Below are 25925 nucleotides of genomic sequence, written 5' to 3' on the forward strand. Positions count from 1 at the left end.
AAGCTTCCAAGAAGTCTGCTATGGGCTCTCACCACATCCAACACTCTTTCTCTCCCAGGACGGATTCAGCTACCCAAGTCAAAACCAGAGAGTAGTCCATGCAATTGGGTCGGGGTAGCCTTATGCCCGGTAATAATGCCACGGATGCTAGCTCTCCGGTCTCTGCCTATATTGTGGTAAATCCAGACCTGCCCTGGCTGCCTGTCCCGTGTGTCTGGGAAACTCCCGGGCCTAGGTTCAGCAGGAGGACTGCTCCTAGGCCTGACTTCTCCATCTCTTCCATTAACACTTCCGGTCTTGATTACGGTGAACAATCAAGAATTCCATACCATGGCTCTTGTAGACTCAGGAGCAGGGAGCAATTTCATCTTGAAACAGCTGACGGAACATTTTTGGATTCCTACCATCCGCACCCCAGTTTCTCTGCTCCTTTCATCCATCCATGGTGAACCCTTGTCTGGACGGGTCACCCACACCACGGTTCCACTCCATCTCCGTACTGGGTCCCTACATGTGGAGTCCATCACTTTCCATGTTCTGGACAAAGCCATACACCCTGTGGTCCTAGGCTTGCCGTGGCTACAACAGCATACTCCCCAGTTCAACTGGGCTAGCTTGCAGCTCTCCCGCTGGGGATCCTCCTGCCATTCTAACTGCTTGGAGCCTGTCTTGCCCCAGCCTTGTCTCAGTACCTCACTCCATTTTCCAGGCCTTCCACCTCAGTATTCAGCCTTTGCAGATGTGTTCTCCAAATAGGCCGCAGACACTCTGCCACTGCACTGCACCTTCAATTGCGCTATCAACCTCCTACCCAATACTGAGTCTCCCCGAGGCAGAATTTACCCACTCTCACTTACCAAAACCCAGGCCATGTTGGAATACATCCGTGAGAACCTGGCCAAGGGGTCACTTTGTCGCCCTGCCTGGCCTTTCATCAGCCCCACAGCTTGCCCAGCTATTTATCCACCTCGTGTTCCTGCTTCATGGACTTCCTAAGCACTATCTGACCGTGGAGTTTAGTTCACTGCCCGTTACTGGAGATCTTTTTTCAAAAAATTTACCGTCACCTTGGATTTTACCCCAGCGTATCACCCCCAGGCCAATGGGCAGGCAACCAACAGAACACTCAAGCAATTCCTTCATGCTTATGTTAATCTCCGGCAAAATGACTGGGCAGAATTTGCTCTAATTTCACACTCATCTTCCGCCACTGGCTCCTCACCAGCTGCTTCCTCCTATACCTCTACCTCTACCTCTGTCTGTTCCTTCACCAGCGGCTCAGGCGACCGCCCAGGAACTGCATCAGCTCTGGAACAGTATGAAGTAATTACTGCTTAAGGCAGCTCAAAGGGCCAAAAAATTTTTCGATGTCCATCGCCGAGTGAGCCCTCAGTTCGAACCGTCTCAAGCTTCCGTCTACATGCTTCGCACCTTGGAACATTGGCCCCTTCCCGTGCTCCGCTGTTTGGACTCAGTTACCTACAAGCTCAGTCTTCCACCCTCGCTTAAGATCCATAACTCCTTTCATGTATCCTTCCTAAAGTTCCTGGTACTGTCCTGGCCCTCCAGGAGGCCGCCTGAACCACAACCACTTTCATTTGAAGCTGATGTGTTATACCAGGTACAAGATGTTCTGGATGTGCAGAAGCATGGAAAAAAATGGGAATACTTGCTCTCATGGGAAGGCTTCGGGCCGGAGATAAGTTGGGAACCAGCCACCAACATTTTAGATAAGGTCCTCATTGTTGCGACCGTCGCTGCCCGACGTCTTCACTCCGCCCTCTTTACCTCAGTGGGGACTCCCTCCAGGTCTGAAGGACGGCTGGCTGCCGCGGCATCTCCCTGCCGTCTCCCTCCGGCGTCCTCAGACCGGCTCGACGCTGCAGATCCGCCATGTTGCCTGAAGCCTAGGGTGTGCACGCGCGCACGTGCGCTCCGAGTTAAGTACCAGCAAGGGCGCAAACCTAAGGGACATCACCCTGAGATGATGTCATCCGCTTCCGATATTTAAAGGTCTCTGATATTGCTATCAAACGGAGTTAACAAGGGACGGGATAGGACAAGGTTACTCGTTTACTCTGCCCCCGTTCCTCGGGGCCCTTGCTCTCTCTTTGCTTTTCAGGTTACAGACAGGAACCGGTACTCGCTCCTTGAGAGCCCTTGTTCCTGACTATCTGCTGATTTTCTTCTGCCTGGAAGCCATCACTGTCAACATCATTGTGAGTTACCATCGCTCTCTCAGAGCTTTCCCTGGAACCAGGTACTCGCTCCTCGAGGGCCTATCCTTTCCAGCTCCTGAGCTCCCTGAGACCAATATGTGAGTGTTGTCATCTGTTCATGAACTCTGCATACCCTGCGTACTCACTTTCTACAGTTTCTCAACAGCTCAGCCATCCAGGAATTGCTGTTCCAGTATCTGAGGGACTTCAGCCCTACCGGGCACTTCAGCTCACTATTGCCACCTCTGGTGGTTTCAAGACCTGTTTAATAAAAGAACTAGTGTGTGTCTGTCTCAATGCTCTAAGCCTAGCTGGTGGTCCCTCTCGGGATCTTCCCCTGGGGGCGTGGTCATCTGCCACCAGCCCAAGGATCCACCCACTACTTTCTTCAGCAGTCTATAACAACAGATTGCTACTCCGCCTACGGAATACATCAGATTTCTACTCCTATCTGATTGCTCCTCCCATCAGCATAGCGGATTATGACACTCATCAAGCAATACCATGCCACCCATCCTCAGAAACCTGAACCCCCGGGGAGGGGGCCTAGGAGAGGGGGTACTGTTACGTTCACTGGCCATGGCCGGCTAAACTCACCTCATGTCTTGCTTGGCCCTTTACTCCTGGTGCTCTCGTGGCCACAGCCAGTCACTGCCGCCGCATCCCTCCTGGCTTCCTGTGCTCCATGTGGTGGCTGGGATGCCACCGACCAGCATTCTGACCCTGGGCCTCCCTAGGTACGCATGCACACTATCTGTCCTTCCTTTAAAGGACCAACGGCGGAAACTTCAGGCTCGTCCCCAGCTGATGACATCACCGGCTGGGGATATTTAAGGACTACCTCTTTCCACCACTATCTGACTTGGCAATGAGTTCCCTGGTTCCTAGCTGGTGCTTGTTCCAGTACTCGGGACCTGTTGTTCCTGTTCTGTGCATCCCTGCTCTTCTTGTCGGAATCCTGTTACTGCGCTTCTGCTCCTCGAGGCCTTGCTCAGCGCTTCTACAGCTGTGACACTGCCTCGGTACTCCCGCTCCTCGGGGCCTGCTCAGCGCTTCTACATCTGGGACCCTGCCTCGGCGCTCCAGCTCCCCAGGGCCTGGCTTGATGCTTCTACATCCGGGACTCTGTCTCTGTGCTCCTGCTCCTCCGGGCCTGGCTCAGCACTTCTACATCTGGGACCCTGCCTCGGAGCTCCCGCTCCCTGGTGCCTGCTTCAGTGCTTCTACATCCGGGACCCTGTCTCGGTGCCCCGCTTCTTGGGGTCTGGCTCAATGCCTCTACATCTGGGACCCTTTCCCTGCACTCCCACTCCTCAGGACCAGCCTCAGCGTTTCTACTTCGGGGATCCTGTCTCTGTGCTACTGCTGCTCAGGACCTGGCTCAGCTCTGCTACATCACGACACCCTGTCTGTGCCTCCACTCCTCTGGACAGAGCTTCTACATCACGAGATGCTGTCTCTACGCTCCTGCTCAGGACCTGTCTCAGTGCATCTACATTCCAGGACTGTGACTCTGTGTCCCCACTCCTCGGGGCATCCCTCAGTGCTTCTACATCACAGGTTCCTGCTACTGCGCCGCCGCACCGTGGGCAGTGCCTCAGCACTTTTACTCTACTAGAATCTGCTACAGTGGATTTCCAGCTCTAGCCCAGCTTCAGCATATCACTATACAGGCCTCTGCTCCTGCACTTCCTCTCCTCTGGGCCAGTCCCACGTGGTCCTGCTCTGCTGTCTCTGGAACTGCTGTAGCATCTCATCCCTTGAGGCCTTCTCTCTCTCTCTCCATCCGAGGGTACCCCGAACTTGGGCTGAGTCTGACCTCTCTGACACTCCCTGCTTCCAGCCGCCTGTTCCCTCTGGGACCAGCCACACAGAGGTCCACCTAAGACCAGCCGGCCCTGGCACCCAAGGGCTCAACCTGTAGGGAATGTAGGCTAGTACTGGCGAAGTTCCTGTCTGTCTCTGCTCCCGGCCAGCCTCGCCTTCTAATAGTGGGGTCCTGCGGGGCTCAACCCCACAGGTAGCACCAATCCCACCTCGGGGCAAGGGTCCACAATTCTTAACACAAATAATAAAGTGTCTAAATACATCCAGATATTTTATCCTTAAGGGAGCTTAGGTTTAAGTTTCATTGCCCTCTGTGGAAGTGAACCTTTGCGCTGAAACTTGGAACTTGCATTTCATCCATGGTGTGGAATGAATTTGTGTCCCAAGGGGTTGGGGTATCCTAACCGGGGTGAATGTCCCCTTCCCCACAGTGCTGGATGTCCAGAGAGCACTCCCAAACTCCAGCTTGCCTTTATCCTGTTTCCTGGAATGGAAACCCGGAAGGGGGATCTTCAGATGTTCTTTTCCTATTCTTCCTCAGTATCCTTTTCAAAAGATATGCTTGGGGGCCCTTCTGTAGGAAAGGCCTATACTAGAACAGCTCTTACAGTCCAGCTATGGGTAAGGAAGGGGGCAGCAAAATACTTCCTTCCTAATCGGATGGAAAACCCAGTCTTGCTAAAAATAGCAGGATCTTAACTAGAGGTCTCTGCAACCTCCTCGAGGAGGAGAAGGGGTGTACAGATCCCTCCTGCACCTCTGGAGAGGGGATTTAAGACGCTCAGCAGATGCAGGGCAAAAACGGCAAAAACTGTAATACTCTCAGCAAAAAGTAAAAATACCACAGCTCTTTATTTCTCTCTTCCCCCCAGTCTATAACCAAGACCTGGCAGGGCAGTGTTTAGGAAGGGGCCTAAACTTGGAGAGCACACTGAAAACATTCCTTTTCCTCCTGCATGCAGAACTACACTGCCTTCTAGTCATATGGGCCAGACCCCTCTTATGCCTAAGACTTCCAGTTCCTACAAGCTTCTGGGAGGTGCAGTATTGAATGGCATGGTCCTTCTGCAGATGTCTGACTAAGGGCTGGGAGCTAGGGCCCTCTAGTGGATGCCTCTGCACTCGGATTTGATTTTTTCGCCTCATGCAGAGCTGAGAATTTTGAAGTATTATTCTATTCACAAGGTCCTTTTCCTGGGTGGTGATTCCTAATACAGAATCCAGTGACAAGGAGGTCAATACTCAGTTGCTATTCAGCTGAGCAAGCTTATCTGTGTAACTTGGCTGAGATATTCAGCAGCACAGCCACAACACTGAATATATTTGGCTATCATATAGCTAGACATATCCACTAACTAAGGGCCTCATTTACTAACCCTTTTTCTCACACACACAGAATGGGAGAAATCCTTAGTAAATCAAGCCCTAAGTCAGATAAAACCGAATACTGGCACAACTAGGGGTGGGAAGGGGGGAAAGTTTTGTTTTGTTTGTTTGTTTGTTTGTTTTTTTTTGGGGGGGGGGGGGCTCTTCTCCACGAATTTCATTTCATCTAATGCTCATTTTATTTCTTTAGTTTAAAAAAACAACAACAAAATAAACATTGGAAAAAAAAACCCCTAAAAATAAAAAACCCAGGGGTACCCAGGGCATCCCATTCCCCCACCCATTCCTCTCACCTGGAAAAATGCTGAGGCCAGGATCTTCCCCAATCTTCCCCAATCCAGTGGGGATGCTGAGACCTAGGCCCTGGCCCAAGCTTTGGGCTTGTATAGACTTAAGGCACAGTAAGTCACTGTGACCTCAGTTTAGACCTTGTGCAAGGCCCAGACTTGGAGGCCTGGACATGACGCCTGGATTTCAGCCTAGGCTAGGGCCCAGAACTGATGCCATGGCCAGGATCGGAAGCCAGGTCCCGAAGCCTGGGCCTCTGCCTAGGCTAGGTCCCAGACCCATGTCCGATGCCGAGGCCCAGCCTGGTGGCTGGGTCCCAATGCCAAGGCCTCAGCCTGGATCCAGGCTTGATGTCAGGGCCCAGCTCAGAGGCCTAGTCCCAATGCCTGGGCCTCAGCCTAGGCCAGGGCTTGGGCTCAGGAACAATGCTGCAGCTCAGCCAAAAGGTCAGGCTCTGATGCCATGGTCTCACCTTGGACCCAGAACTGATGTAGGGGTCCCAGCCAGAGGTCTAGTCCTGACGTCTGAGCCTCAGCCTAGGGGCAGACCCAGGCCCGGAGTCCAGGAATCGGAGCTCCTTTTTGGCATCTTCTTTCTTCAGCTCTTCTTCTCCAGCTGACCTCTTCTCCAGCTGACCAGTTTTTCCCCTGCCTCCCAGTAGAGGCAGGGTAAAAACAATAAAAATCATAATACTGTGAGCAAAAAGGAAAAAAAAAACACAACTCTCTATTTCTTTCTTCCCTCCAGTTCATTAACACAGGTGCAACCTCCCCAGCAGAAGGTGCCATTTTGATGCATGGCAGTTGAATTAGCTGAAGTACATAAAAATTGCACCCTCATCTGGGGAGGAAGCGCAAGAATTAATTAAATATTTCGCAACTACCCCAGTGGACAGCATTGATTGATGAAGAAGAACTGAAGAAGAAAGACGCCAAAGAGGAATGTTGAGGCCTAGGCTCTGAGGGTGGGTCTGAGCCCTGGCCTAGGCTGAGGCCCAGGCATCAGGACCTGGCCTTCAGACCAGGCCGTAGCATCGGCCAGGCCCTAGCCTAGCCTAAGGCCCAGGAGTCAGGCCTCAGCATCAGGCCTGGGTCCAGGCTGAGGACCTGGCATCAGGTCCAGGCCAGGATGCGGAATCAGATTTTGTAAGTATGGGGGAAGGGGGGTTCATCTGGGAATGTTCTCTGGCAATATCATTTAGCTGTCTTCATTTCTATGGGCCACAGCCAAATATTTAGACAACAGGTTGGTATTGGCTTGTCTGAAAATCCCTGCTCTTTCTTGGAAGGTCATATTTAGCTGGCTTATATTGGAACAAGCCGGTTTAGTGGATATTGACTCAATTGAATTTGCGAATCAGGCAAATTTTCCATGGTGCATTTTGCAAAAAGATTGTAGTTGCACAACTTTTCTTGTGGAAAATGTTTTAACTGCCAGATGATGTAGGAAATTAAATCTTAGGGAAAAGAGGTACTTTAGTTTTTTTCATAAACCTTTTGCAAGTTGTTTGCATTTAATTTGCCCTTCTGATTTTGTCCAAAACTTAAATCTGGCACTTAGCTTTAGGTGGTAAATATCTTTTTCTTTTTTTTCTATTTTGGGGAGTTACCCTAAGCATATAAGTGTTTTGGTTCAATGATCATGATATAACTTGTAATTCTGAGGAACAAAATAAATTATCTCCTATTTTACTTCTTGACAGCTGCCAAGTGTTCACAGGCTTCCTGACACAAATCAATCTCTAGTTTGTGCATCCTTGTTGGAACAGGGCTGCAAGACATCTCAAAAGTCTGGTTAGTTGAGCAGAGAGGAAGCAGCAAACTGTGGACATTAGACATTCTTTGGAGAATCACACCGCCGCAAAATTAAAAAAAAAAAAATGCCTGAAATCATGCAGGAACTTTCTCATGACCAAAGAGGTAAACACCACAACTTCACCTGCAACTGCCCTCGAGAAGATTTGGCAGTTTGTGACAGGAAATCTTCCTGCTGGGTGTCAGAGTGACTGTGCAGCTTCTTGCAGGGGTAGAGGAGCCATGGATCGCTTGGAAGGCCCTAATTCACCTCCATCCCCTTGTCAGTATGTCCAGGGCTGACATGGCAAAATGTACCAGGCCTGAGAGTTGCAAATTTGGCAAGGAGAGACCATGATACAACAACTTTTGATCTGCCCATTGCCCAAGGATGGCTGGCCTGTATGGGAAGGCATGAAATATGCTCGACAGTGGAGGAAATATTATATAAGTGGCTAGAAATGAGAAGAAGTAGACAGCAACAAATATTTCTTGTTTGTTTCTGTAATAACATTTTTGTTTAGGAAATTCTCCTCTACTTGCACTGCATACCATATTTTACAAGTCACTACATATTTGAAACCTGATTGAACTTTCAAATGCAACCATCAAACAGGGCTCCAAAATACTGAGCTCTATCTGCTTGCAATCAACCCAAAAAGCAGTGTATGGAAATCCAGTGGGGAGGACGGGGAGAAGGGGGTGGACAAAGGCCAAATAAAAAAAATAGGTCAGTTATATCTGTTTGACTGTACAATTAGAACCAGAGATGTTGAAGCTTAGATGTAGAACTAATAGCACCATTGGGACCACATTTGATGAAAACACAGATTTCAGATCACAATTTCCATAAGATATGACATACTTATAACTGCAATTTGTTCCATGTAAAACAATTAAAAACCCTTTGCCAGCTCAGAGGACTCTGGAAATTACTTTTATTTCAAACTCCATTTTGTATTTTATATGCTGGTGTGCTTTACTACACCAGGAATGCAGTAACAGGAAAGATAATAAATCTGATTTTAAAAACATAGAAACGGTGAATATCCTAGAATCAAGTATGGCTGGGCCCATTGGCCTATTGCACATACACTTATATCTGCCTTATTAGATACACAGTCATCTTTTTGCTTCAACAGATTTAGGGCTTAAGTTAATCCACTGAACTGATCCATTCTTGTAATCATTTGTACACTTATTAGACAGGATGTAAGGTTTGGTCTAAAATTGTGCAACAAGCACGCAACTTGCAAGTTCTTTTGCTTGTCCTTTTGAGGCTGCTTTTAAATCTTAATCCCGATTTATATTACAAACTGATCTCTAGATGAATTACAAATTAACAGAGTCATTCATCAAAATGCATTATGGCGTTAACACATACGATAGTTATTGCAACATGCAGCGTGAAAGCAAATTTTACAAATTTATTCAACGGGGTGGGATTAGGGAGGGGTTTGAGAGGGATTAATTAAAATGAGGGACATTATCGCATTGTGCGATAGTGTAATGCACACTATCACACATTTAACGTCAGAAATAACTACACTTTTTCTCCTGGCACTAAGCTGTGTGATTGCCCAAAATGCAAGTTGTAATAAATATCACAAATTCTGTTTTGGGCATTTTGGGCTATTGGGGGGGGGGTGGGCGGCAAAGAGAGAGAGAGAGACTCTAGGATGGCACCCATAGTAGTCACTTATTTGTACTGTTAAAGGAGGGCCAGCTAGTAACTCGAGGTGAGGATTTGGTGGTGGTCTAGGGTTTTGGGGCCAGTTTTACATACAGAGTGAGACGTACAAACAGCTAGGGGTGTGCATTCGTTTTTGACGTATTGGCAATCCGCAACGTATGTCTCTATTAGTTGTATTTGTGGGGTCATGAAACGTATGGCGAACCCCCACAAATACAATGTATCTAATGAATAAAACCCCCCCACCCTCCTGGCCCCCCCAAGACTTACCAAAAGTCCCTGGTGGTCCAGCGGGGGTCCTGGAGCGATCTCCTGCACGCGGGCCATCGGCTGCCGGTATTCAAAATGGCGCCGATAGCCTTTCCCCTCACCATGTCACAGGGGCTACCGGTGCCATTGGTCGGCCCCTGTCACATGGTAGGAGCACAAGATGGCGCCGGCCATCCATAACTAATGAATGGATCGGGGTCCCCCGAGAACAGATGCAACGGATTTGACTCCCCACGAATACAAATACCGAATGGAATGAATCCATCCCTGCTGCACATCCCTACGAACAGCACATTTAAAACTAATCGGAGAAAGTTCTTTTTTACTCAACGCACAATTAAACTCTGGAATTTGTTGCCAGAGAATGTGGTTTGTGCAGTTAGTATAGCTGTGTTTAAAAAAGGATTGGATAAGTTCTTGGAGGAGAAGTCCATTACCTGCTATTAAGTTCACTTAGAGAATAGCCACTGCCATTAGCAATGGTTACATAGAATAGACTTAGTTTTTGGGTACTTGCCAGGTTCTTATGGCCTGGATTGGCCACTGTTGGAAACAGGATGCTGGGCTTGATGGACCCTTGGTCTGACCCAGTATGGCATTTTCTTATGTTCTTATGTTCTTATGTTGATCTCAGTGAAGATTTGACTATGTGTTTGGAGTGAGGAAAGTCACACAAAGAAGAGATTTCTACAATGTTCTCTTGTCCTAGCTTGATGGACTCTCTACTATGGTACTATCAAGCTAGGGCAAGAGAACATTGAAGTAATATCATCTTAGTCTGACTTTCCTCACTTCAAATCATGTCAGATCTTCACTGAGGTCTACTGTGCTGTTCACACATCTCACTATGCATGTAAAACTGGCTCCAAAATGCTAAACCACCACCAAATCCTCACCTGGAGTTACAAGTTGGCCTTTCTATAGTGGTATAAATAGTTGACTACTATGAAAGCCTTTTAAAAAGTCTCTCTCTCTCTCACACATAAATTTTGCCCCCTTTCCTGCATACCTCACTTCTGCAACTATGGCTTTTCTTGGCCTGTTACACAGTCATGGCATTTACAAGGCATTTGCTGCTAAAGCCATGAGAACTGTATAGGAGGGCAGTGCTATACTGTGCCTTCACCTCCTCTCCGGGGCCACTGCTGCCAGTCAGAGCTGGAAAAGGAGCCAGGGTAACACTGTGAGGGGACACAGCACAGGTCTCTGCCAGGAAGGGCCCTTCCTCCCTCCCTCTCTCAAGTCAGGAAGCGCTCTCCCTCACAGTGAACCTGCTGGATTCACTGGACTTTGTGTCCTGTTATATAACCACTGGGGACTGGGTGGGAATTTGGGTGGCTTCTGCGGGGGAGGGGGGGGGGGGGAGATGGTCTGCAAAAATGGGAGACTCCTGCCAGATCCAGGAGACTTATCAGCTTTGGGAACATTCTCCCAGGGGAAACTAACAACAGCATGTAAGAGACCATGGGATAAGAACAAAAGATTGCTAATTGCAAGGAAGGGGTGAGTAAGCCAGAGTTCAAGTACAACAGAAAGGTAAAAATGGGCAGACAAGATAGGCTTTGTCTTTCTCTGCCAGAAGGGACATTTTTGCTTTCTATACCCAAGGATTTAATTTCCCACAAACACTGTAAAGGGAAAATAAACCCAGACAAAAAACTGCAAGCTAAGTCTCGTGCAGAGCATTTTGCTCAGAAGTTGTTGCTGCCATAATCTTGTCATTTGAAAATTTTGCCCTTTCAGAAGGTGTTGGAAGATAAATCCTTAAATAAAGGATGTGCCGTTTCAAAATTGTGAAAGTGTTCTTACTTACAGGCATTTTGTACTTATGTTAGCCTACCCTGAACAAAAACCTAAATCTGGGCCATGGCGTACCAAGTGTACTGAACTGAACATGACACATATGCTAATAAAATCATGCCCTGGGCAAAAAGTAAAGTTGCAACTGGTCAAAAAAGTGTGAAATGCTGCCAGTTTGCTTGGGCATTTGTTTTACTTGTTGAAAATCAAATCCATGATATTCCTAGATCTTTTTATCTCTCACATACATACAGTAGCTTTATGATACTACTATTAAAAATGTAAAATAAACTTATTTACATAATCTTTTATTCTCAATTATCAAAGCCATTTAAATGCATACAATATGTTTCTGCATTAAAAAATGCTTGTTATAAAGTTAATGTGCATGAAAGAATGCACATAACCCAGGTTTGAGCACGCTTTTATGTACACAAAAAATTAAAGACATATTCCAGATGCAGCAAAGTTAGGATTTACATGCATACTTTTGATTTGAATAGTTATGTGTGCAAATTATCAAACACAAGTAACGTCCTGCAAAGAGCAAGTATAATTTTGTTCAGGTGAGTTTGTGCATGGTATTTTGCATAATTTTCAAAGTGACTTAGGTGCATAAATTTGCTTTGAAAATTGGCGTAATTTAGCTGTCATATAAAGTACTCGTGATGTTATAAAATGACCCTTTTAAAACCCAAGTCAAACTTTAGTCAAAGCATGCATTGTAACAGTTATTTATGCATGTATGTATGTATGTATGTATGTATGTATTAGAAAGGACTGAATTGTCCAATCAGAGTAGTGAATTTGTGCTCCAACATGTCATGTAAAGTCCCATTACATGAGTAATACATGCTTAGGGAGAAGGTTGAATTATATTCGTTGTTTAATTTTGATCCTAGAGTATGTGTCACTTTAAATTAAAAAACAATATATGATTTTGTACCAGTCTGCAAACAGATAAGTTGTTCTGTTCCCTGAATTTAAAAAAAAAATTATATATAAGAACATAACTGCCCCAATGGATCAAACCAAGGGCCCATCAAGCCCAATCCAGGTCACAAGTACATGGCAGGATCCCAGATAGCAGACAGATTCCATACTGTTTACCCTCAGGAATAAGTAATGGCTTCCCCAGGGTCACCTGATTAATAACTCTTATGGACTTTTCCTCCAGAGGGAGGCAGACCTTTCAAACCAAAGTTGATAACCCCTACAACGCTTTCTATCTCAGCTGTTCTGAAATCTCTGTAAGTTCTTCCTAGAGTACTTTCAGTCAAATCTCCCTAACATGTCACAGCGTAAGAATGCTACTTTCTTGTTTCTTCTTTTGAAGGAAAGATTGAGATTGTTCATTTCCACTACAAAAGTAAACGCTGAAAGGTTTTTTTTCCACAATCCTCACAAGCAATGTCAGAAATATCCATGCATAACATATCATCTATTATGCTGTCTTGCTTCCATTTTTATGAGTTTATTTTCCTTTGTTTTGTCTAGTCAGAGGTGGTGCTTAGGAAGGGGAGGCGAGAGGCGGGCTCCAAAAAAATCAGTTGAAGGTATCATCTCTTCTTCTTTGATCCAGCAGTTTCCTCCTTTGGCTTTCAGGTCAATTGGAGTCATCTATGATCCTTTATTCCCAACTACCCAGAGAGCGCTCCTCTTATTTTATATTTTTCCCTAATTCACTTAGTGCAGCAACAATCTTCTGCAAGGGACCATGCACTGGGGCACTCTCCAGAATGCTGTAGTCAAAAGCCTAAGTTGGGCCACTAGGTGTCACCATTTCACGGTGATCACTCCCTCATCGCCCCATCCAGAAGACATGAAAATTGCCTCCACAGCATCCCCAGAAATGACCAGTCCAAGGAACTAAGTCTTGGCCTGGGACTCAGCAGTAGGTCATCCACATAGTGTTACACAGAGCTGCCACTGAGCCACTAGACCAGCCCTATGAAGTTATCTATTGCTAACTTGATGTTGACCCATATTTTAAAGTGCCCTTAGTTTTCAGACCCTCATAAAATTCTGCTGAAAACATTTTTTTTTAATTATGGAGGACAAGTCCTCCTTTTCTTTTGAAAACTTGGGGAAAAAGCCAGGGGAGCATGTCAAGATGGCAGATCTAAGGTGCCTCTCCACCTGAGCCAGCACAATTGTGTCTTCCTCTGATCTTTGTGCTTTCCTACCTGCATGGGGAGATGCAAGGGGAAAGTTTAAGACCTACATGGTCGCATCATCTCGGTTGTGGCAGGTCCATTCGACCAATTCATTTTGTGGGAGGTGACTGTTCCAATGGTGTCCATGAAGGGGGTTGGGCTGAAGGATGGGTTTCCCTCTGGTCTTTGAAGCCTCATTGAACCAGGGACTTTGAGCTCTCCTTACAGCTTCATATATGTTCAAACAATTGAATCTGTTAGGATTCGTAGGTTGGTGGGCCCTTGGCCCAAGGTGAGAGATGGTACTGCCCACGGGGAGGAGCCAACTGAGCCTCATCATCGGAAGGCGAGGTCTGAGCAATAGGTGACACAGCCCAGCGAGTACTGGAAGAGACTGGGGTGTGGATGCGGTTGCCAGAATAGGTCTCCTTAGTGGTGGAGTGCTGAACAGGCCCCGGGGAGCGGGGAATGCAGGCAGAGTATTGAGGAGTCCTTGCAAGGGCGATCCCTGGGGGTGGAGCCGCAGAGAGAGTCAGCATGGGAGGTATGACGTAGGCTTACCAGAGGCACAGGGAAGTCCAAAGGTCTCTGGCAGTGCAAGAAGACACTACTCCAAGGAGCGGTGGAGTGCTGTGCAGTCTCAGATAGGCAAGACGCTACCCCAAGGAGCGGGGAGCGTAATGAAGTCACAGTAGTAAATGAGGCATTGCCCTGAGGAGCGGGGGGAGCATCACAGTCCCAAGTTCACTACGCATTACCCCGAGGAGCGAGGGCACGGCTAGTCACTAGTGATGGCAATGGCCCGCAGAGCGGGGTACACCAATGCTAGGTCTCACGAAGCAGAGTAGTGAGGCAGTGGCCTGCAGGGTGGGGTACACCTACGTTGGTCTCCACGAGTAGAGTCGAAAGGCAATGGTCTGCAGAGTGGGGTACACCGAAGTAGCATCTCAAGGGTAGAGTAGTTCCTGGAGCAATCCCGAGGAGTGGGGGAATGGCAGACAGCGTCCGAGGTGCAGGGCCCTCCGAGGAGTGGATAGCCAGAGACAGGAGCAGGGCCCCCGAGGAGCAGGTACCCGAGAGTGTCTCACACCAGGAGAAGCAGAAACCAGGAACCAGCATCGTAGCGAGAAGCAGGAATCAGCAAGGAGGGAACTCGATGCCAAGTCAATTAGAGTCAGGCCCCAATGGTGCTTAAGAGTCCAGGGCTAGTGATGTCATGAAGGGGAGACACTCCTGAGGTTCCCGCCCTGGCGTCCTTAAAGAAGGCCATGGAGCACGCGCATGTGCCTAGGAAGGCCCGGGATAGACATGGTGGTCGGTGGTATCTTTGCCACACTGGGGAGTCCTGGAATGGAGCCGTGAGTGTCTGAAGCGGCTGGCCATAGCCACGAGTCTTCCATAAGGAGAGAGGGCAGCAACACACGAAGTGAGTAATAGCGGTGGCAGCCATCTGCGACCGATGGTCATAATAGAGTTACTGAGAGATCTGCAAGAGAGTTTGCAGTTACCAATAGGCTCCATGGAAGGAGGAACACTGGAAAATGCCTTAGAAATTCAGAGCCAGGGTCATGGAGTGGAGATGTAGCCTAGTTGTTAGGGCAGTAGGCTGAGAGCCACGAAAACCCATGTTCAACTTTTGCTGATGTGCCTTGTGACCCAGGGCAAAACACTTCACCTACAATTGCCTCAAGTACAAATTTAGGGCCTCATTCGCTAAACAATTTTCCCATAGACACAAAATGGGAGTAAATCTGCCCCTTAGATTGCAGGCACTCTGGAAACAGAGAAAACCTATTATACTTGAATGTAACACATTGAGCCACCAATGAAAATTCAAAATTTGAGGATATATATATTTGGAAACAAATTCTAGGCCAGAAAAGAAGCTGAAACCTTGCATACTAGTAATTCAAGTATTCAAACAAATAAGAAAAGTCTGAAATCCTCAGATTTTGAATACATTTTTTTAGTCTTTGTCATCAACATTTAAATTAATTCCAAGACAAAACAGGAAAAGAACAATCAAAAAATCACTACATTACATAAGCATATATAGAAAAACATTGTCCATTAATAATCACAGTATATAATAATATATCACAGATCATTTTGGGTCTGGGGTATTATCTCTTTTTCCCATTTCCCCAGCCCCCCTAATCACTGATGACGATGTCTTCTTACTGATCACACTGATCAGTACGGTAGTTGTATCCATTTTATTGACTTACATCTAACTCATGCCTTTTCATTGGTAACTCAGGGTGAGTTCTAATCAAGTATTGTATTATTTTTCTGTTTCCAGGGGGCATACAATCCAAATTTTGGAAACAAAACAGAGTCGACAATTAACTTTATTTTTCCATTCATTATAATCTAGATAGATAGATAGAATATACTGAATGGAAGGATGAAATACATTGTGGACTCTTTTTGTTTTCAAAATTGTTACGTTCACCTTTGCCTGTCCTAAAATGGCTTACACATTATAAGGGGTTTTGTACTATGTGTGGTGATGAAAAAAACCTTTGATGGCTTTTTCCTGACTGGAGCTCTCTGCACTGAGCAGGAAAGCAGGAAATTAACATGGTTATTCAGGAGCATTAGCAATGCCTCCCTCAGTCTCCCTGGCAGCAAAGCCGGCCTCTGTAGCTTGGCAAATCTTGCTTTCCCACCCTGTCTTTAATATGTTGCCCCTTTTCCTGCCTTCAGCTTAAGCCTAGCTTGAACTGCAGCCAGTAGTGTGCTGAGGGGTGAAATGTCAGCGGATTAACTTTTCTGACTTGAAGAGGCCAAACTGGGCCCAACAATTAGGCAAGTTCTCACAAGACATAGATATCTCTCCCTACGCTCTGTTGACTGCCCTCATGGAAGGCTTGGAGTGGATTTGTAAGGGGATTCTGAAGCCTTCAGTGAAACAAAGAAGACCCTTTTTCCTCTCTTTCCCTTTTAATTCAGTAGGTAAACATTTCACACAAAACCTATGAGGGTGGGAAGAAGCGATCTGTGCACCATCTTGCATTTGTCGAATGGATTAGTCCCTAAATTGCTGCTTCTCCTATATGCTGAAATGCATCTTAGTTTATGCATTGCAAGTTTTCATAAGGGGTCTCGCTGATCCTGCTGCTTTTTTTTTTTTTTTCATTAGATTAGTAATATGTCCCAAAATTGCTTTGGGAACAAGATATTAACCTTTTGACGTCTAATGTTGTGCAAGAATAACTTACAATCTTTCTGCATTCCATTGCTTCCTCAACATAAACCACAGGAGTATTTTCCCATTGCCAGAACTGAAATTAAAAAAAACAAAAAAAACAAAACACCTATAGTTAAAAAAAGGTTAAGTGAATAAAAATATGTCTGGCTTTTTCCTTTTAAGGGCAATATAAACCAAATCAATCTCAACAAAGCAGAATGATGACATAATATGAGATATTTAAATTTTATCTCAAAATTGCTCTCCAAACATGCTTGAAAAAAATACTTCATCAGTTTATGGAATAAATATAATATTATAATAAGAAACTTACTTTAAAATCGATCAGTGCTTACAGAATTATACTTTAGTCATATTTTCTTACTAGGATCTGCAAAACTTTTTCACGAAACAGTTTTTTGAGCAAATGATTTCACAAAATGCCCACAAACATAAAAATATGGCCATTTTCCAAGATGTTTTTGCAAAAACACCTTTTCTGAAACAATTTTGCAGACATACTCTTTGCAGTAGTAAACTTTCATCTAAGCACAAAACTTTCATCTAAGCACAAAAGCTTAATGGCGCATTAATGAGTGAATCAAAATCATGTAAAACAGCGCATTGATGCGCCATTTTGTGAAAACAGTAATGCAAAAAATGCTATGCAGGCCCATTTTTGGAAAAAAAAAATTCTACACATCAAGAGGTGTAGTTATTTTCCTGGCCAAGCCTGGGAGACAAAGGTTCACAAGAATCACCATGGTGATTCAAAGGGGCACCCCAAGTGCCATTAAAAGTCCCTGGTGGCCTTAGTCACCCTCTCTCCTGCAATTCCGTGCCCATTGCAGGCTAAAAAAGCCAAAGTTAAATCCCTATGTCAAGTTCTTTCCCCTTTTGACTAGCTCCTATTCCCCTCCCCAAATCATCAGAAAACCTAACTATGAATTGTACCCCTCCCCAAGCCTCAAACAATACCCTATAGCTAAGGGGGTCTTCTGGTGACCGTAGTGATCCGCACGCACTCCTGCCCTGTTGTGTGCCTGCTTCCATAATGGCACAGGCTGACTGCAGAGGTTTCCTTGACATGCACAGGATCTCTTGAGGTCAACCAGTTCCAGTTTGGAAGTTGGCTCAAAGGGGGCTGGAGCGAATAAGGATCTCTTCAGGAAGACCTCCACAACTATTGGATAGTATTTTAGGAGCTTAGGGTGGTGATGGATGTTTTCAATTATTTGGAGGGACAAGGGGGCTGGGTGGAAATGGTCAAAGCTTAATGTGGGGCTTGACTGACTTTTGCAGCCCACAAAAGGCATGGGGGGTGCAGATGGGGAGCCACTAAGGTTTTCAGGCACTTTTAATGACACTTGGGGAGGGGACAGGGGGATCTTACATGGGCAAAACAACCTCTTTGAGCAGTGTTTTGCACAGAGTTTCACTTTCTGGGTCAGGTTCGCACGGTGCCACGGCTGGGAATGTACAACCCTCGAGGCCATAGCATTGTGTGAAAAAGGACTCGTGCGATTTTGCTAATGAGCTCTGAGCTCACATGGCAAAGAAAGTCAGCTGTAGTTTGTAATTCTATATATTTCAGTTTTAAATTTTTATATATTACTTAACAAGAAAGAATATTGTCAATGTAAAATGATAATAGAAACAAAGATGGGTGATAAAACTTGCACGCCATCGCGACAGATGGATGCCAAAAAAAAAAAAAAAAGTTTCAGCCATCATATGATCCAAAAAATCAAACAAGGTGTTTGGCACCTGAATATTGCTTTAGGAAAAAGATTTTGTTCCTCCTGAGGAAACAGCTAATGTGAACTGTATGTGAACCATGATTTATGAGGAGATTGCAGTGTTACTCAGGCTTGAACAACATGTGTCTGAATTTTGATCTTTGCTGCTGTGAAGGTTTCACACCGATTGCGCACTGTGTTTAATGCCACAGCTTCTCTTTTTTTTAACTGAGGATATTGGAATCTGAACCTACAACTGCCTGGCTTCAAAGCAGACTCAGCTGGTGAGGTAAAGGAGCAACTTCTTTAGCTGAGCTACTGAGAGAAACGCTAATTTAGCATGTTTCCCACAAAATGGGAGAAAATCACTATTACCTAGGCCCCGACAAGCATGGTAGAATCATGATGTCAGCACGAAGGACCAGGATGCCCGAGAATCCCTTTCTTTTCTTTCATTTCTACCACATGGTTCTATAGGAAATAGGGCTGTGCATTTGTTTGAAACAAATGGATAAAACACAATAAATGAGTCCATGGGTTTGAAAAAGGTTTGGATAAGTTCCTGGAGGAAAAGTCCCTAAACTGCTATTAATCAAATTGTCTTAGGGAATAGCCACTGCTGTTGCTGGCATCAGTAGCATGGGATCTATTTATTGTTTGGGTACTTGCCAGGCACTTGTAACCAGGGCTTGATGGACCCTCGATTCAATCCAGTATGGTAATGTCCTATGTTCTTATTTCATTTGTGGACCCCAAAATGAATGGAGTGGTCTCCCAAATGAAACAAAAAAAATGTGTCTCATTTGTTTCCCATCCAAGTCTATGGCTTTGTTCTGTGAAAATAAATAGGTGGTGGTAAATATAGCAATCAACTCTTGGCTGTGTGACCAGAGCTGAGTCAGGAGAAGTTGGCAAAGAAATCATGGGAGGACAAATCATGGTGCAGCTGTTACAATCTGGCGATCCGCAGGTTCCTCTTGCAGACCGCCGCACTCACCTCCGACGCCGTCCTGTCATCCCTGCCTCTCCCTGACATGGTGAGTGCCGTCACTCGAGCATGTAGCAGGACATCGCCAGCAGGATGCCGATGACCTCATCCTGCCGTGACCTGTCCGAGGCGTGTGTGCACCCAACATTGCTTTATTTTAAGGGCCCATAGTGGGGAAACATGCCACGGCGCCCCTTGATGATCTTATTCAGACAGGCCTCAGCAATAGGTCCTTCTGCTCTTGTAGAAGTGTGAGCTTCCTAAGTGTCTTATCTTCAGTTCCAGTGTTTCAAGCCTTGTCTTCAGCCCGGTTCTGTCTTCATTGTTCCTTGCCCACCTGTTCATCTTCTTGCCTGCCTGCCCTGCCTATCCACCCCTACTCTCCCTTTGGACAGATTATTGGTTTGAACTCAGCTTGTTCTTGGATTCCTTTGACTGCAGTTGCCTCAGACCTCTGCCTGCCACCAGATACGCTTAACTGCCACCTGCCTCTAACCATTGTCCAGACCTTGGACTCGTCTGATCTCCGCCTGCTTCAGCCCACACTTTCTACGGACCTCTGCTTTCATCTTCAGCAGAGACCCCCACCTAAGTCTTGCCGGCCCTGGCACCCAACCTGAGGGAAAAAATTACTGGTATAGGCAAAGGCTCCAATTGGTCTCAGCTGTGCCTGAGTCCTCTTGCCAATAGTGAGGACCTGCAGGGTCCCTCTCTGCAGGCAGTACTAACCTCGCCTCAGCCCAAGGGTCCACGAAAGCAATAGTAGCATCATTTTAAATAGCCTATAGGTGCTATCTGAATCAAGTGACACTGAACCACTCCCACAACCATGAGTAATAAGCAGTCTGCATTCCCTCTTTGTCTGTTGGCAGAGGAAGAGATGTTTGTAGAAACTCTCACAGAGCTTGTAATTAAGCTTGGAAACTTTTGATACGGCACTGGTAAAAGGCTGCCCCTGATTTTCAGGGCTTAATTTGTAGACAAAAATGAAAGGGAACTGTGGAGTGGGAGTGGCTGGGAGGGAGCAGGTCCAAGGCTGGGTATGAACCCTCTCTCTCTCTCCCCTAAACACAAAATTTGCATTGCTTGCATGCAGCTCACATACATGTGTATGTGGCCATTTTTATGCAAGCAACACTTTTAAAATCTGTCTCTAAGATTTTTTGTGTGTGTGCAAAATGACTGTTGCAGTGCATACACATACACTAAGTGAGAGAGAGATTTTGCATTTTGTGAGAAGGATAGCTAGCTAGTAGCAAAGTGTTTGAGCCACCTGCAAACTCTGCTTGGCAATGCTTGCTGAGCACTGAAGTGAATTCAGTCTCTCAACTTTATTGTGTGTGTGACTGAAAGATAGTCATTGTTTGAGTGCTACAGTACATTAAGAAACTACATTGTGATATCAGAAACCCCAGTAGCAACTTCCAATTCTATCCTGCCATTGCAGGAAAGGGAAGAAGAATGAAAGGCAGCAGGCAAAAGAATGGTAGGGGCAAAGGATTGGGTGTTCCTGTAGAGCCAACCTAGAGTATTCGAAATAATAGTAGCAGGAAAAAAACTGGAGTCCTGCCCCTAAGTTTAAAAGATACTTTTTTAGCTCAAGAAAGCTAGCTGTGAAAGTTGGCTCAAGCCATATGAAATTAAAATTGTGAGAGCAAGTGCCACTACTGCCTGCTTTACTCCTTCTTTCTTTGGAGCAGGGGCAAAAGACAACAGACCCATTGGATTATGGCATTAGCAGGGCAGATGCAATGACAGAGAGAGCAGAAATGCAACATCTAAAACCTGCATTGCACTCCTCCATCATTACTGCCTCTTAGGTAATGGAGATAGTATTTGCAAAGACTGATTCAGGTGAATAATCATGTCTTGGATTCCTGAATTCCCTGAATCATGGGATATCAAACTAGTGAATGAAGAGAATTTGGGATCTCTAGTCAGTAGCATCTTAGCCTTCAGTGAAGAAGTGGAGGAGGCAGATGATACTGAAAGGGCTGCAATTATCCCACAGCAAAGGGCAAGACCAACTCCAAGCCTAAACCATCATTTCCTTCCTCAAGTAATGTCATATGGAAACTACATCAGGCTTCTTTCAGAGATTTCAACTGCATTTAATTTGGCTATGATTTTATACCAAATGGATTGGTGTCCTTTGCCCATCATTTGACACTTTATGTATTTATTTATTTATTTAACTCTTTTCTATACCGACATTCATGATACAAATCATATCATATTGGTTCACAAGGAACAGGGGGTTGTAACAATAATATTGAAGAGGAAGAAAAGTTACAATAAAACAAGGTAATGTGAACTTGGAAACAGAAATGTGCCGGAGACAGAAGAATAACATTGTAAACTGAACAAAGCTATTCTGGAAGTGCATTGAGTCAGAAATAAGGCACTCTAAATATAGAACTTATATACAATCATGAAACTGGCTAACAATGTGGGGCTGTGACAGTACTGGGGGGAGGATTAGCAGGAGAGTGAGGGGGGACTTTCTAGGATCAAGGAGGGGGGAAGGGGTAGGGAGAGGAGGGGAAAGGGCTATGGGAAGGCTTGTTGAAACAGCCAGTTCTTGAGTTTTTTCCTAAAGGTCACCAGGCAGGGTTCCTGTCTGAGGTCTGGAGGCATGGTATTCCAGATGGCTGGCCCTGCTGTTGAGAAGGCTCGTTCTCTGGTGGATGTATGAGTGGTGGATTTGGTGGTGGGGGCATGCAGGGTTCCTTTATAAGCCTCTATTATAGGTCTTGTAGAAGTGTGCAGTCTTAGCGGGATATGAAGGTCGAGTGATCGCTGATTGTGTATGGTCTTGTGAATAATGGTGAGGGACTTATGTAGGATTCTGAAGCTTATGGGGAGCCAGTGTAGATTCCTGAGGATTGGTGTAATGTGATCTCCTCGATTGGTGTTTGTCAGAATTCTGGTGGCAGCATTCTGGAGCATCTGAAGGGGTTTGGTGGTAGAGGTGGGGAGACCCAATAGGAGGGCATTGCAGTAGTCTATCTTGGAAAATAGAGTGGCCTGGAGAATCGTCCTGCAGTCATGGAAATGGAGGAGTGGTTTAAGTCTTTTTAGAATTTGTAGAATTTGTGGTGTTTATTCTATCTAGCTACTTATTTATATATTTATTTATCTATTTATTTATTTACTTATCTATTTATTTAACAAATATTTATACCAGATGACCAGTAGAAAACAAAAAAAAATGGCTTACAAGAAACATTCATAAAATGTATAGCACAGCCACTCTTGCTGCTGCTTTTCTCCTCTAATTGTGTCTTGGAGAACTCCTGCTTCTCTTGGTACCATTTTGCCCCTTTGCATTATCTTGTGCTATTCATGCTACTTTTGGTTTCACATTGACATAGTCTTGGTGTGCTGGAGTGCTCTTCATCCTTCTGATGATATCTACACATAGGTTTTATTAGAAATGATTAGAAAATCCCAATGTGGGAGCCCAATATAGGCTGCATTGCTTTCCTCTTTCACTTTAATGGGAAATGAATGAAAAAATAGAACAAATAAATGAAAAAATATTTTTCATCTCAAATGACCCAAATGAATGATTGTAACCTACAAATTGAATAAACTAACTTAAAATGTTTGCCTCTGTACATCTCTATCGCTAAGCAATGGGTACTATATTGTGAGTTGATTAAGATAGATTTCTTTTCCCTAGTGTTAGGTTATAAATGTGAGACTTATTTGTGTTCAATTTAATCATGTATTTGTTTATATAATTTCTGTTTTGCAGTTAGAACAAACCTGTAGTATCAAAGTAAAAAAGTTTACGCACACAAATTGTATAAAAATGAAATGCAAAGCAGTGTTATGTGCTTTGTAGAAATTTGTGACAGATATAAAATTCTGCACCTACTTTTCAGGTAAATTTTAAAACCCGCATGTGCGCATCCATGTGCGTGCGGTTCCCGGCCTGCGCACATGGATGCGCCGATTTTATAACATGCAAGTGTTGACGCGTGCAAGTTATAAAATACAATAACCACCACGCATATATGCCAAAATTTAAAATTGGCACGTGCATGTGTGAGTGGGTTTAGACTCGCAAGTGCAATGGGAGAGATTTTCTTAAAAAAAACACATTGCGATGCAATAGGATCTTCCCCAGTTCCCTATTCCCCCCTAACTACCCTTCCTATCTTTTCCCCTCCTTCCTGACCTCTAACCCCTATCTATCTAGCCTCATTTTTTTTGTTAAATAACTTACTACTCCTTCGGAGTAGAAGTAAGTTCTGCACGCTGGCAGCTGGCCAGCACGCACTTCCCTGGGATAGCGTCTATCTAATGGTGCTGTTCAGGCCAGCCCCCACCCCACCCCCCTCCAAGGCATTGGGCCTGGGCCTGGATCGCAATGTTGGATAACCGACGAAAATAGGTGAGTTTTTTCTATTTTTGCAGTCTCAGTCGAGGTCCTGGCATTGGGCCTGGGTCTCAGCCTCTCGCACTCAGTGTCGCACTCAGACCTAGGCCACAGCTCCTTGTTATCATGCCACCGTATGCCCTAGCTTAATATTTGCTGGCCCCCACTTAATATTCTTCATCTATTTTCTGAGGGCAAGGGTGAGATCCTGCAGCTGTTGATATGTGCAGGCAGGCATGCGCAGTTCTTGATCGGTAAGTCCAGCATGATCAGTCAACACTCAGAGGAAGTGTGTTCTTATATATAACATCAGCACATTCACCTGCAACTATGCTCACTGTTGGTCACAATCAGGAATTTGATGTATTGCAGCCCAGTGCCCAGGATTCTTAAGTAGAGAGAGAGTCATTTTATTTTGAAGCAAATAAGATTCAGATCCTTCCAACTGTGTGTGGGGGAAAAAAAATCACAAGTCATCATACAACCCACTAAGATGTACGAGGAGATCATAGCATTGCTAAAGGCCCATTTCTCACCTACACCCTCCCTCATTGTAGAAAGGTTTCAGTTCCATGACTAGAATCAAAGCTGTAATGAAAGCATTGCCACTTGCATGACTGAGCTGCACAGGATTACAGAGCATTGCAAATTCAGCAAATTCTTAAATAAAATGCTTTGTGAACATCTAGTTTTCAGGGTCAGGAGTGAAGCACATCAGTGACATCTCCTTGCTGAGCCAAATGTAACTATTGCAACAGCACAGGCAGAGGATTTTGGCAGCTAAAATGGTGCTGCAGCACACATATGAAATCCAACTTATGTGGGTATTTTCAGACACAATAAGAAAGTCGCTCAGCAGCCAAACCATGGGCTTCTGCTTCCAAACTTTTATTTTGGCTCTGGAGATTAGAACACCACTGATGCTCTGAATGCAGGTTTAAATGGGCAGAATGTCATGTTTTCAAAAGAAAAGCTACCACCGAACCAGCTTTTTAGATCAAATCTCAGTGGTGAGAGATATAAGGGGAATAACAAGGATCCTGGTTCCCCCAACAAATATGCTTGAGCCAGCCAGGAGTGATGAGATTGAGAAACTGTAGCACATCTAGATGGTACAGAACATAGTCCCAAAATCTGTAAATATTAACAGCAGTCCATGTGCTGATAATTTCTTCCAGCCCCCACAGAACAATGATCCCATGATCTCTTCCATAGTACCAAATTCTGAACAGAATTCTAAAATTCTACGTGGGCTGGGAATTCTGTGCACATTCTGCATTGCGCACAGTTGTATAAAATTCCCTCAGGAGTGAAATGTGTTTCTGTATCTCTGTAGATGGAAGTTGACTTCTTGGATTTCCATTTCAGTTTTTGTCTGCATGTTTTTAATTTCTATTTTGCAGTCACATATGCTGTATTTGATGAGAGTCTGCCTCTGTCTTATGCAGGTATGACCAAGGCGAGATATTCTGCTATTGTGTAATTACTGTGTAGGAATCTACAGCAGTTCAGTTAGTCCTGTTTTCCAACAGGTGTACTGATGTTCTAGCACCTGTTGTAATATTTTTATAGGAAGAATTGTTCGAGTCCAGGCTGTTGGAGATGTTTTGGTATGGCAAATTGTCAATACAGGTTTTGAATGATTTTTTTTTTTTTTGCAAACTTTTATATTACTTCACAATGCCTGTGTGTAGGAGAGTGTTTGTGTTGCTAATACTGAGGTGGCACCACAATTTGAATATATTTTTGTATGATTAATTATTAGAAGAAATGGCTTAGTTCTGCTTTGTGCTCACTATTGGGGGCGTTTCTGTGAGTGCAGAACTGGAAATGCAAAGTTCATATTATGGATCTTTGTCATCCTGTATGGACCCCAGAGTTCACTCCCATACAGGAGAATTGGCTGCTGTGCAGAAAAATATTTAGAAACGTTAGGTGCAAGCCAAGACTTTTAGGAGCCAAAGAAAATATAGTTGTAAATTTTGTATGCATTTTGAGGGGGCTTATTTTTGCTTTGCTTTTCCTTTTACTGTGTTTTTTTCTAGCTTATTTTGCTGTTTTTGTTGTGTATTTGAGGATGAGTGAGTTTTTTTGTTTTTCATATTTCTTTTTATTTGCTTCCCTTAACTTTCTTCTGTCTCTCTGCTGCTTCTGCCTCCATTCTCATAAACTTTTCACCTTACTGC

The sequence above is a fragment of the Rhinatrema bivittatum genome, chromosome 2 (genome assembly GCF_901001135.1).
Source record: "Rhinatrema bivittatum chromosome 2, aRhiBiv1.1, whole genome shotgun sequence".
Classification (NCBI taxonomy): domain Eukaryota; kingdom Metazoa; phylum Chordata; class Amphibia; order Gymnophiona; family Rhinatrematidae; genus Rhinatrema; species Rhinatrema bivittatum.